The sequence below is a fragment of the Ranitomeya variabilis genome, chromosome 7 (assembly GCF_051348905.1).
Source record: "Ranitomeya variabilis isolate aRanVar5 chromosome 7, aRanVar5.hap1, whole genome shotgun sequence".
NCBI lineage: Eukaryota > Metazoa > Chordata > Amphibia > Anura > Dendrobatidae > Ranitomeya > Ranitomeya variabilis.
Window position 1 is genome coordinate 4,988,853 of NC_135238.1, and position 11,896 is coordinate 5,000,748.

An 11,896-nucleotide genomic window follows, 5' to 3' on the forward strand; every position below is an offset into this window, starting at 1 on the left:
GAGTATGGGAGACTAGATGACATTTTTGTATTATGTTTCTCAGACTAGGAAGACAATATAAATTAAGTGAGGACAAAATTGTGAGGGCTCAGTGCAGGATAGAGTAAGTTGTATCCAAAGAAAAGGTAGTCCTGACCTATGGCCACCTAGCGAGGTGAAGGGAACTCTAGGAGAGGTTCTTCCACTTCTGAAGCGAGTGAAGATGATATTATGATATTGAAACACCTAACAGTTTTATTTATAGAGGGATACATGGTAAAATATGCAGGGGTAATAATGAGGAACAGGAAAACAAATGTCACCACATAAATCCAGACGGTACAGCATGTGCAGACACAATCCTAACTAATCACACTTAACCCACAAATGGCAAGAAGCATGGCAATAATATAATCCAATGATGAAGTGCATTTGCCACAGATGTTGGCGCACCTACAGGAACTGTTGGTGCACATAACCCTTAAGAAAATCCATCTCACTGATGGTCCTATTATAATCTCTTGCCATGTGCAACCACAATAATAATAATCTTTATATAGCGCTAACATATTCCGCAGCGCTTTACAGTTTTCACACATTATCATCTCTGTCCCCGATGGGGCTCACAATCTAGAATCCCTATCGGTATGTTTTTTGGTATGTGGGAAGAAACCAGAGAACCCGGAGGGAACCGACGCAAACACGGGGAAAACATACAAACTCCTTGCAGATGTTGTTCTTGGTGGGATTTGAACCCAGGACCCCAGCGCTGCAAGGCTGCTGTGCTAACCACTGAGCCACCGTGCTGCCCAAGTGTCAGCAATATTCCTTTTACAGGTAGTTCAGTCATAACTTCCTCAACAGTGCAACCACAAGTCACAACGGTAGCAACTCTTTGATGTAGCATGTCTGGAGTCACACAGGGACCCAGCTTGGGGCTGCAAGGTCCAGGTGATTATGGAAATGGATGGCAGGATATTCCTCTGAGGTAAGCCAGGCAGTGATGGACATCTCCTGCTAACCCGGCTTGTCTGCAGGTGCGATCACACTCCAGGGCTCACTGCACTGGACTGCCAGGCTGTCAGCACTTTCCATGTACTCCTCCTCTAGGTCCTTACTTTCCCCACTCAATGATTGACAGCTCACTTGTTCCCCAATGCCTTCTTCTCCAGCTTGCTCAGCCAATCAATCCTTTCCCCTGCTGCTGCTCCTCCTCTTCCAGGTTGCAAAAGTGAACAAAGGTTTCTGGTAGTTGTAGTTCTTGGAAATACAGCAGAAGAGGGATTAATGTGTGTTACTGTGAAAGCCTGTTTGCTTCCTGCTGCAGCAGTCTCTGCGCACCATGCTCATCGCACGTTACATTCTTCCCCTGGTGAGTTGCTGTAGGTTACCAAACATGAAATCAAGACACACCACCTGGAGCAAAAGCTTGTGATAAAGCATCCTTACTAGGACAAATTCATGGACTTCTTCATCAGATGCATCACCAAATTCACCACATACTGCAAAACTGTATTCCTCAATTATGCTCATCTCCCCTAACCTCCTGGAAAATTGTGCTTCAGTTAAAGGCTCCATAATAGTGGTGCTGGCCTTCATTGGTCTATAGGGGCGGACTGTCCTCCAAAATTGGACTTGTGTCAGCACTTACCCTGTGCTCCTGCCCTGGGTCCTCCAGGAGGAAGCGGTCCTGACACAATGCCCACACACTTCTCTCTCCGCGTATCTTCTCCCGTCTTCAGCTTGCTCAGCCAGTCATTTCCTCTGCTGTTGCTCCTTCTCTTCCATGTTGCACAGAAGAGCAAAGGTTGTAGCCCAAGGCAATGCAGCAAAAGAGGGATTAATGTCAGGGAAACACTGTCTGGACCTAGCTGCAGCAGTCTATGGACACCATGCTAACCCTACAACGGTTACATAAATAAGTACTATATGCATTTATATATTCATGAAAGAAAATAAAAAATAAAGCCCTACTCCCATGAGGAAAAAATATATATTTTATTAGTAATAGATGATATACTGTATTATGTATATGAAGATGTTGTCCACTACTGGAAAACCTCAACATAATCAGTTCCAGACCTCAATGAAGCTTAGAGTCTACTGGCTCCTTCCAGGGCTGTCAGCGCCGCTGTTCCCAGACGGTGACATGATGTTGTGTCACGTGCCAACTGCAGCCAGTGATCGGCCAATTGTTCAATAGTGGACAAACCCTTTAAATATAAACAGCAAAATACTTAATAACCTGCAGAATTTAATCAACAATTGAGTTTTTTTGAAGCATAAACTAAAAAATAAAAATTGCTTGTTTTCTACACGTGCGACATTTACAAATGATAGAAATTACACAGTAATTTCTATGTACCTCAAAAGTGTGCAAAAAAATAATGAACATTTTCCTGCATAAAATAAAGCATCAAACAGCCACATCAATGAAAAAAATACTATGGCTGTTGAAATACAGAGAAGGAAAAATGCAAAAAATGTAAAGGGGTGTTCCAGTTTCATCTTTATTTCAGCTTGCCCATCCACACTCAAGTGCTGCCAGTGACTCTATACAGGTTGCAGCTCTGATTTCCCAACTACAGCACACATGACCGCTGCCACCAATCACTGGCCTTGTGTTGTTTGCTCCATCACCACTAAGCCCTGTGTGTGGCTTCAGCTGTCATATGAGCTGTAGATGTGACATCATCCATGCAGCCTGTATAGCAGCGTTCCCCAACTCCGGTCCTCAAGAGCCACCAACAGGTCATGTTTTGAGGATTTCCTTAGTATTGTACAGGTCATTGAATGCTTGCCTGTGCAGGTGATGCAATTATCACCTGGGCAATACTAAGGAAATCCTGAAAACATGACCTGTTGGTGGCTCTTGAGGACCGGACTTGGGGAACACTGCTGTATAGTCACTGGGAGCAGCAGCAGAGAGTCGGTGCTAGAACAGAGGAGGAGGATTCTGCTGATTTTAATATTTTTAACACAGACATGCTTATGGTGTGCAGCAAAAACTTGAAAGCTTAACACCCCCCTCCCAAAATGTTAACAGTGAAGACAGTGCTGTATAATGTGCACTCTGTTAAATATTAATAATTCTTATTCTCAATTCTGTACTGAGCCTCATGGAAGGTTTGGCTGACATTACATGTACTATTTCTGTATACTTAGCTCAGAGTAAAAGTTAACACCATATAGAGAGAACACGTGTTCTATGGGACATATATAATGACGTAGGGGGCGGTCACAGTGGGCCTGTCACCTTCACTCTCTACAGACTCCAGGCAGACAGAATGAACAGCTGGTAGCTGTGCTTATGAAGACTTCTACCATACTCCATGACAGAGACAGATGACTTTTACCATTCAGAACTACCAGAATCATATGAAAGATGGGGAACAAACGTTGATATGGACAAATGGACAATCTCTTTGTAACTACTTCACCTATTTTATGTTTTGTTGCAATGTGGTTTTTTTGTGGACTATCCAATAAACCACTGCATTTTTTATGAAAATATCAAGCCATTTTTCTTTAGGAGTATCACATCTGGTAAAGAGTCCTGATTAAATAAATGTGCAAAATAAGCATGCTTAACACACTCCCATGCCCTTAGTCCAGGACATATTGTGAAGTTGAAGTAGGTGTACAATGCCTTGGTGTGAGAGCAGAGAGGAATGCCGGACAGACGGCCTGTGAGCAGAGAGGAACACGGAGCACATGGCCTGAGGGCAAATAGGAGTGCAGAGGAGACGGCCTGTGAACAGAGAGGATCGCTGAGCACACGGCCTGAGGGCAGAGAGGAGTTCTGAGCACACTGCCTGAGGGCAGAGAGGAGTGCAGAGGAGATGGCCCGAGGGCAGAGAGGCGTGCTGACGAGATTGCCTGAGGGCAGAGAAGAGTGCTGAGTGCACCGCACAAGAGCAGAAAGGAGCACTGAGGAGATGGCCTGATAGCAGAGTGGACTACAGATGAGATAAGGGCAGAGAGGAGCAGAGAGGAGATGGCTTGATGGCAGAGAGGAGCACTGAGGAGATGGCCTGAGGGAGGAGAGGAACGCTGAGCACATGGCCTGAAAGCAGAGAGGAGCACTGAGGAGAAGTGCTGAGCACATGGCCTAAGGGCAGAGAGGAGCGCTGATTTGATGGCCTGAGGGAAGAGACGAGTGCTGAGGAGATGGCCTGAGGGTAGAGAGGAGTGCTGAGCACACGGCCTGAGGGTAGAGAGGAGTGCTGAGCACACGGCCTGAGGGTCAGAGAGGAGTGCTGAGCACACGGCCTGAGGGCAGAGAGGAGTGCTGAGCACACGGCCTGAGGGTAGAGAGGAGTGCTGAGTATACGGCCTGAGGGCAGAGAGGAGCGCTGATTTGATGGCCTGAGGGAAGAGACGAGTGCTGAGGAGATGGCCTGAGGGTAGAGAGGAGTGCTGAGTATACGGCCTGAGGGCAGAGAGGAGTGCTGAACACACGGCCTGAGGGTAGAGAGGAGCGCTGAGCACACGGCCTGAGGGTAGAGAGGAGTGCTGAGCACACGGCCTGAGGGCAGAGAGGAGTGCTGAGCACACGGCCTGAGGGCAGAGAGGAGTGCTGAGCACACGGCCTGAGGGTAGAGAGGAGTGCTGAGCACACGGCCTGAGGGTAGAGAGGAGTGCTGAGCACATGGCCTGAGGGTCAGAGAGGAGTGCTGAGCACACGGCCTGAGGGCAGAGAGGAGTGCTGAGCACACGGCCTGAGGGTAGAGAGGAGTGCTGAGTATACGGCCTGAGGGCAGAGAGGAGTGCTGAGCACACGGCCTGAGGGCAGAGAGGAGTGCTGAGCACACGGCCTGAGGGCAGAGAGGAGTGCTGAGCACACGGCCTGAGGGTAGAGAGGAGTGCTGAGTATACGGCCTGAGGGCAGAGAGGAGTGCTGAGCACACGGCCTGAGGGTAGAGAGGAGTGCTGAGCACACAGCCTGAGGGTAGAGAGGAGTGCTGAGCACACGGCCTGAGGGCAGAGAGGAGTGCTGAGCACACGGCCTGAGGGCAGAGAGGAGTGCTGAGCACACGGCCTGAGGGTAGAGAGGAGTGCTGAGCACACGGCCTGAGGGTAGAGAGGAGCGCTGAGCACACGGCCTGAGGGTAGAGAGGAGTGCTGAGCACACGGCCTGAGGGTAGAGAGGAGTGCTGAGCACACGGCCTGAGGGCAGAGAGGAGCGCTGAGCACACGGCCTGAGGGTAGAGAGGAGTGCTGAGCACACGGCCTGAGGGTAGAGAGGAGTGCTGAGCACACGGCCTGAGGGCAGAGAGGAGCGCTGAGCACACGGCCTGAGGGTAGAGAGGAGCGCTGAGCACACGGCCTGAGGGCAGAGAGGAGTGCAGAGCACACGGCCTGAGGGCAGAGAGGAGCGCTGAGCACACGGCCTGAGGGTAGAGAGGAGTGCTGAGCACACGGCCTGAGGGTAGAGAGGAGTGCTGAGCACACGGCCTGAGGGCAGAGAGGAGCGCTGAGCACACGGCCTGAGGGTAGAGAGGAGCGCTGAGCACACGGCCTGAGGGTAGAGAGGAGTGCTGAGCACACGGCCTGAGGGTAGAGAGGAGCGCTGAGCACACGGCCTGAGGGTAGAGAGGAGCGCTGAGCACACGGCCTGAGGGCAGAGAGGAGCGCTGAGCACACGGCCTGAGGGTAGAGAGGAGCGCTGAGCACACGGCCTGAGGGTAGAGAGGAGCGCTGAGCACACGGCCTGAGGGCAGAGACGAGCGCTGAGCACACGGCCTGAGGGCAGAGAGGAGCGCTGAGCACACGGCCTGAGGGCAGAGAGGAGCGCTGAGCACACGGCCTGAGGGCAGAGAGGAGCGCTGAGCACACGGCCTGAGGGTAGAGAGGAGCGCTGAGCACACGGCCTGAGGGCAGAGACGAGCGCTGAGCACACGGCCTGAGGGCAGAGAGGAGTGCTGAGCACACGGCCTGAGGGTAGAGAGGAGTGCTGAGCACACGGCCTGAGGGTCAGAGAGGAGCGCTGAGCACACGGCCTGAGGGCAGAGAGGAGTGCTGAGCACACGGCCTGAGGGTAGAGAGGAGTGCTGAGTATACGGCCTGAGGGCAGAGAGGAGTGCTGAGCACACGGCCTGAGGGCAGAGAGGAGTGCTGAGCACACGGCCTGAGGGCAGAGAGGAGTGCTGAGCACACGGCCTGAGGGCAGAGAGGAGCGCTGAGCACACGGCCTGAGGGCAGAGAGGAGCGCTGAGCACACGGCCTGAGGGTAGAGAGGAGCGCTGAGCACACGGCCTGAGGGCAGAGAGGAGCGCTGAGCACACGGCCTGAGGGCAGAGAGGAGCGCTGAGCACACGGCCTGAGGGTAGAGAGGAGTGCTGAGCACACGGCCTGAGGGTCAGAGAGGAGTGCTGAGCACACGGCCTGAGGGCAGAGAGGAGTGCTGAGCACACGGCCTGAGGGTAGAGAGGAGTGCTGAGCATACGGCCTGAGGGCAGAGAGGAGTGCTGAGCACACGGCCTGAGGGCAGAGAGGAGTGCTGAGCACACGGCCTGAGGGTAGAGAGGAGTGCTGAGCACACATCCTGAGGGTAGAGAGGAGTGCTGAGCACACGGCCTGAGGGTAGAGAGGAGCGCTGAGCACACGGCCTGAGGGTAGAGAGGAGCGCTGAGCACACGGCCTGAGGGTAGAGAGGAGCGCTGAGCACACGGCCTGAGGGCAGAGAGGAGCGCTGAGCACACGGCCTGAGGGCAGAGAGGAGTGCTGAGCACACGGCCTGAGGGTAGAGAGGAGTGCTGAGCACACGGCCTGAGGGTAGAGAGGAGTGCTGAGCACACGGCCTGAGGGCAGAGAGGAGCGCTGAGCACACGGCCTGAGGGCAGAGAGGAGTGCTGAGCACACGGCCTGAGGGTAGAGAGGAGCGCTGAGCACACGGCCTGAGGGTAGAGAGGAGTGCTGAGCACACGGCCTGAGGGTAGAGAGGAGTGCTGAGCACACGGCCTGAGGGTCAGAGAGGAGCGCTGAGCACACGGCCTGAGGGTAGAGAGGAGCGCTGAGCACACGGCCTGAGGGTAGAGAGGAGTGCTGAGCACACGGCCTGAGGGTAGAGAGGAGTGCTGAGCATACGGCCTGAGGGCAGAGAGGAGCGCTGAACACACGGCCTGAGGGTAGAGAGGAGCGCTGAGCACACAGCCTGAGGGTAGAGAGGAGTGCTGAGCACACGGCCTGAGGGCAGAGAGGAGTGCTGAGCACACGGCCTGAGGGCAGAGAGGAGCGCTGAGCACACGGCCTTAGGGCAGAGACGAGCGCTGAGCACACGGCCTGAGGGCAGAGACGAGCGCTGCGCTCTACGTTACATACAGAGTGGTTGGATATATAGAAATCTCCGGCCCACTGTGCTTCCATTTGACGCTGTGTATACTCCCCTGCGGTGCGGGTTTATGAGTTGCAGCATGTCAACTATCTGCAGCAGAGATGCTATTCTCCCCATCGTCATTGATTAGATGCAGTAAATGGTTCACTGAACAGATGCGGATTTACCTGCGTGAATAGAATGCAGCAATCATACGATGCAATATCCTGATCGCGGGCACAGAGCCGACCTCATCTGCGATATGTCACTATAATGTGATGTCCCCCCCCTGGGGCAATGCAAGAAAGTAAAAAAAACAATATTTACATGTTTAAAAAAAATAATAAATTCCTAAATATAGAAAAAATATATACAGGTCCTTCTCAAAAAATTAGCATATAGTGTTAAATTTCATTATTTACCATAATGTAATGATTACAATTAAACTTTCATATATTATAGATTCATTATCCACCAACTGAAATTTGTCAGGTCTTTTATTGTTTTAATACTGATGATTTTGGCCTACAACTCCTGATAACCCAAAAAACCTGTCTCAATAAATTAGCATATCAAGAAAAGGTTCTCTAAACGACCTATTACCCTAATCTTCTGAATCAACTAATTAACTCTAAACACATGCAAAAGATACCTGAGGCTTTTAAAAACTCCCTGCCTGGTTCATTACTCAAAACCCCCATCATGGGTAAGACTAGCGACCTGACAGATGTCAAGAAGGCCATCATTGACACCCTCAAGCAAGAGGGTAAGACCCAGAAAGAAATTTCTCAACAAATAGGCTGTTCCCAGAGTGCTGTATCAAGGCACCTCAATGGTAAGTCTGTTGGAAGGAAACAATGTGGCAGAAAACGCTGTACAACGAGAAGAGGTGACCGGACCCTGAGGAAGATTGTGGAGAAGGACCGATTCCAGACCTTGGGGAACCTGAGGAAGCAGTGGACTGAGTCTGGTGTGGAAACATCCAGAGCCACCGTGCACAGGCGTGTGCAGGAAATGGGCTACAGGTGCCGCATTCCCCAGGTAAACAGCGGCAGAAGCGCCTGACCTGGGCTACAGAGAAGCAGCACTGGACTGTTGCTAAGTGGTCCCAAGTACTTTTTTCTGATGAAAGCAAATTTTGCATGTCATTCGGAAATCAAGGTGCCAGAGTCTGGAGGAAGACTGGGGAGAAGGAAATGCCAAAATGCCTGAAGTCCAGTGTCAAGTACCCACAGTCAGTGATGGTGTGGGGTGCCATGTCAGCTGCTGGTGTTGGTCCACTGTGTTTCATCAAGGGCAGGGTCAATGCAGCTAGCTATCAGGAGATTTTGGAGCACTTCATGCTTCCATCGGCTGAAATGCTTTATGGAGATGAAGATTTCATTTTTCAGCACGACCTGGCACCTGCTCACAGTGCCAAAACCACTGGTAAATGGTTTACTGACCATGGTATTACTGTGCTCAATTGGCCTGCCAACTCTCCTGACCTGAACCCCATAGAGAATCTGTGGGATATTGTGAAGAGAAAGTTGAGAGACGCAAGACCCAACACTCTGGATGAGCTTAAGGCCGCTATTGAAGCATCCTGGGCCTCCATAACATCTCAGCAGTGTCACAGGCTGATTGCCTCCATGCCACGCCGCATTGAAGCAGTCATTTCTGCCAAAGGATTCCCGACCAAGTATTGAGTGCATAACTGAACATTATTATTTGATGGTTTTTTTGTTTGTTATTAAAAAACACTTTTATTTGATTGGGCGGGTGAAATATGCTAATTTATTGAGACAGGTTTTTTGGGTTATCAGGAGTTGTATGCCAAAATCATCAGTATTAAAACAATAAAAGACCTGACAAATTTCAGTTGGTGGATAATGAATCTATAATATATGAAAGTTTAATTGTAATCATTACATTATGGTAAATAATGAAATTTAACACTATATGCTAATTTTTTGAGAAGGACCTGTATATTAGTCCCATAAATACATTTCTTTATCTAAATAAAAAAAGACAATAAAAGTACACATATTTAGTATTGCCGTGTCCGTAATGACCCGACCTATAAAACTGTCCCACTAGTTAACCCCTTCAATGAACAAAAAGTGGAATAACACGCGATCAAAAAGACGGATATAAATAGCCATGGTACCGCTGAAAACGTCATCTTGTCCCGCAGTAAAAGAGCCACCATACAGCATCATCAACAAAAAAATAAAAAAGTTATAGTCCTCAGAATAAAGCAATGCAAAAATAATTATTTTTTATATAAAATAGTTTTTATCGTATAAAAGCGCCAAAACAAAAAATTCTTATAAATGAAGTATCGCTGTAATCGTACTGACCTGAAGAATAAAACTGCTTTATCCATTTTACCAAACATGAAACACTATAAGCGCCTCCCCCAAAAGAAATTCATGAATAGCTTTTTTTTTTCATTCTACCTCACATAAATTGGAATAAAAAGCGATCAAAAAATGTCACGTGCTCAAAAATGGTTCTAATAAAAATGTCAGCTCGTCCTGCAAAAAACAAGACCTCTCATGACTCTGTGGACCAAAATATGGAAAAATTATAGCTCTCAAAATGTGGAGACACAAAAACTATTTTTTGCAATAAAAAGCATCTTTTAGTGCGTGACGGCTGCCAATCATAAAAATCCGCTAAAAAACGCTATAAAAGTAAATCAAACCCCCCTTCATCACCCCCTTAGTTAGGGAAAAATAATAACATTTTAAAAAATGTATTTATTTCCATTTTCCCATTAGAGTTAGGGCTACAGTTAGGGTTGGGGCTAAAGTTAGGGTTACGGTTGGGGCTAAAGTTAGAGTTAGGGTTTGGATTACATTTACGGTTGGGATTAGGGTTGGGTGTGTCTGGGTTAGAGGTGTGGTTAGGGTTACTGTTGGGATTAGGGTAAGGGGTGTGTTTGGGTTAGGGTTTCAGTTATAATTGGGGGGTTTCCACTGTTCAGGCACATCAGGGGCTCTCCAAACGCGACATGGCGTCCGATCTCAATTCCAGCCAATTCTGAGTTGAAAAAGCAAAACAGTGCTCCTTCCCTTCTGAGCTCTCCCGTGCGCCCAAACAGGGGTTTACCCCAACATATGGGGTATCAGCGTACTCAGGACAAATTGGACAACAACTTTTGGGGTCCAATTTCTCCTGTTACCCTTAGGAAAATACAAAACTGGGGGCTAAAAAGTAATTTGTGTGGAAAAAAAATGATTTTTTATGTTCACGGCTCTGCATTATAAACTTCTGTGAAGCAGTTGGGGGTTCAAAGTTCTCACCACACATCTAGATAAGTTCCTTGGGGTGTCTAGTTTCCAATATGGGGTCACTTGTGGGGGGTTTCTACTGTTTAGGTACATTAGGGGCTCTGCAAACGCAATGTGACGCCTGCAGACCAATCCATCTAAGTCTGCATTCCAAACGGCGCTCCTTCCCTTCCGAGCTCTGCTATGCGCCCAAACAGTGGTTCCCCCCCACATATGGGGTATCAGCGTACTCAGGACAAATAGGCAACAACTTTTGGGGTCCAATTTCTCCTGTTACCCTTGGGAAAATACTAAACTGGAGGCTAAAAAAAAATTTTTGTGGAAAAAAAAGAATTTTGTATTTTCACGGCTCTGTGTTATAAACTGTAGTGAAACACTTGGAGGTTCAAAGTTCTCACAACACATCTAGATAAGTTCCTTGGGGGGTCTAGTTTCCAAAATGGGATCACTTGTGGGGGGTTTCAATGTTTAGGCACATCAGGGGCTCTGCAAACGTGACATGGCGTCCCATCTCAATTCCTGTCAATTTTGTATTGAAAAGTCAAATGGCGCTCCTTCCCTTCCGAGCTCTCCCATGCGCCCAAACAGTGGTTTACCCCCACATATGAGGTATCAGCGTACTCAGAACAAATTGAACAACAACTTTTGGGGTCCAATTTCTTCTGTTACTCTTGGGAAAATAAAAAATTGGGGGCAAAATATCATTTTTGTGAAAAAATACGATTTTTTATTTTATGGCTCTGCATTATAAACTTCTGTGAAGCACTTTTTTGGGTCAAAGTGCTCAGCACACATCTAGATAAGTTCCTTAGGGGGTCTAGTTTCCAAAATGGTGTCACTTGTTGGGGGGTTTCAATGTTTAGGCACATCAGGGTTTCTCCAAACGCAACATGGCATCCCATCTTAATTCCTGTCAATTTTGCATTGAAAAGTCAAATAGCGCTCCTTCCCTTCCGAGCTCTGCCATGCGCCCAAACAGTGGTTTACCCCCACATATGGGGTATCATCGTACTCAGGACAAATTGTACAACATCTTTTGGGGTCCGTTTTCTCCTGTTACCCTTGGGAAAATAAAACAAATTGGAGCTGAAATAAATTTTGTGTGAAAAAAGTCAAATGTTCATTTTTATTTAAACATTCCAAAAATTCCTGTGAAACACCTGAAGGGTTAATAAACTTCTTGAAAGTGGTTTTGAGCACCTTGAGGGGTGCAGTTTTTAGAATGGTGTCACAGTTGGGTATTTTCTATCATATAGACCCCTCAAAATGACTTCAAATGAGATGTGTGTTGTAAAAATGAGAAATTGCTGGTCAACTTTTATCC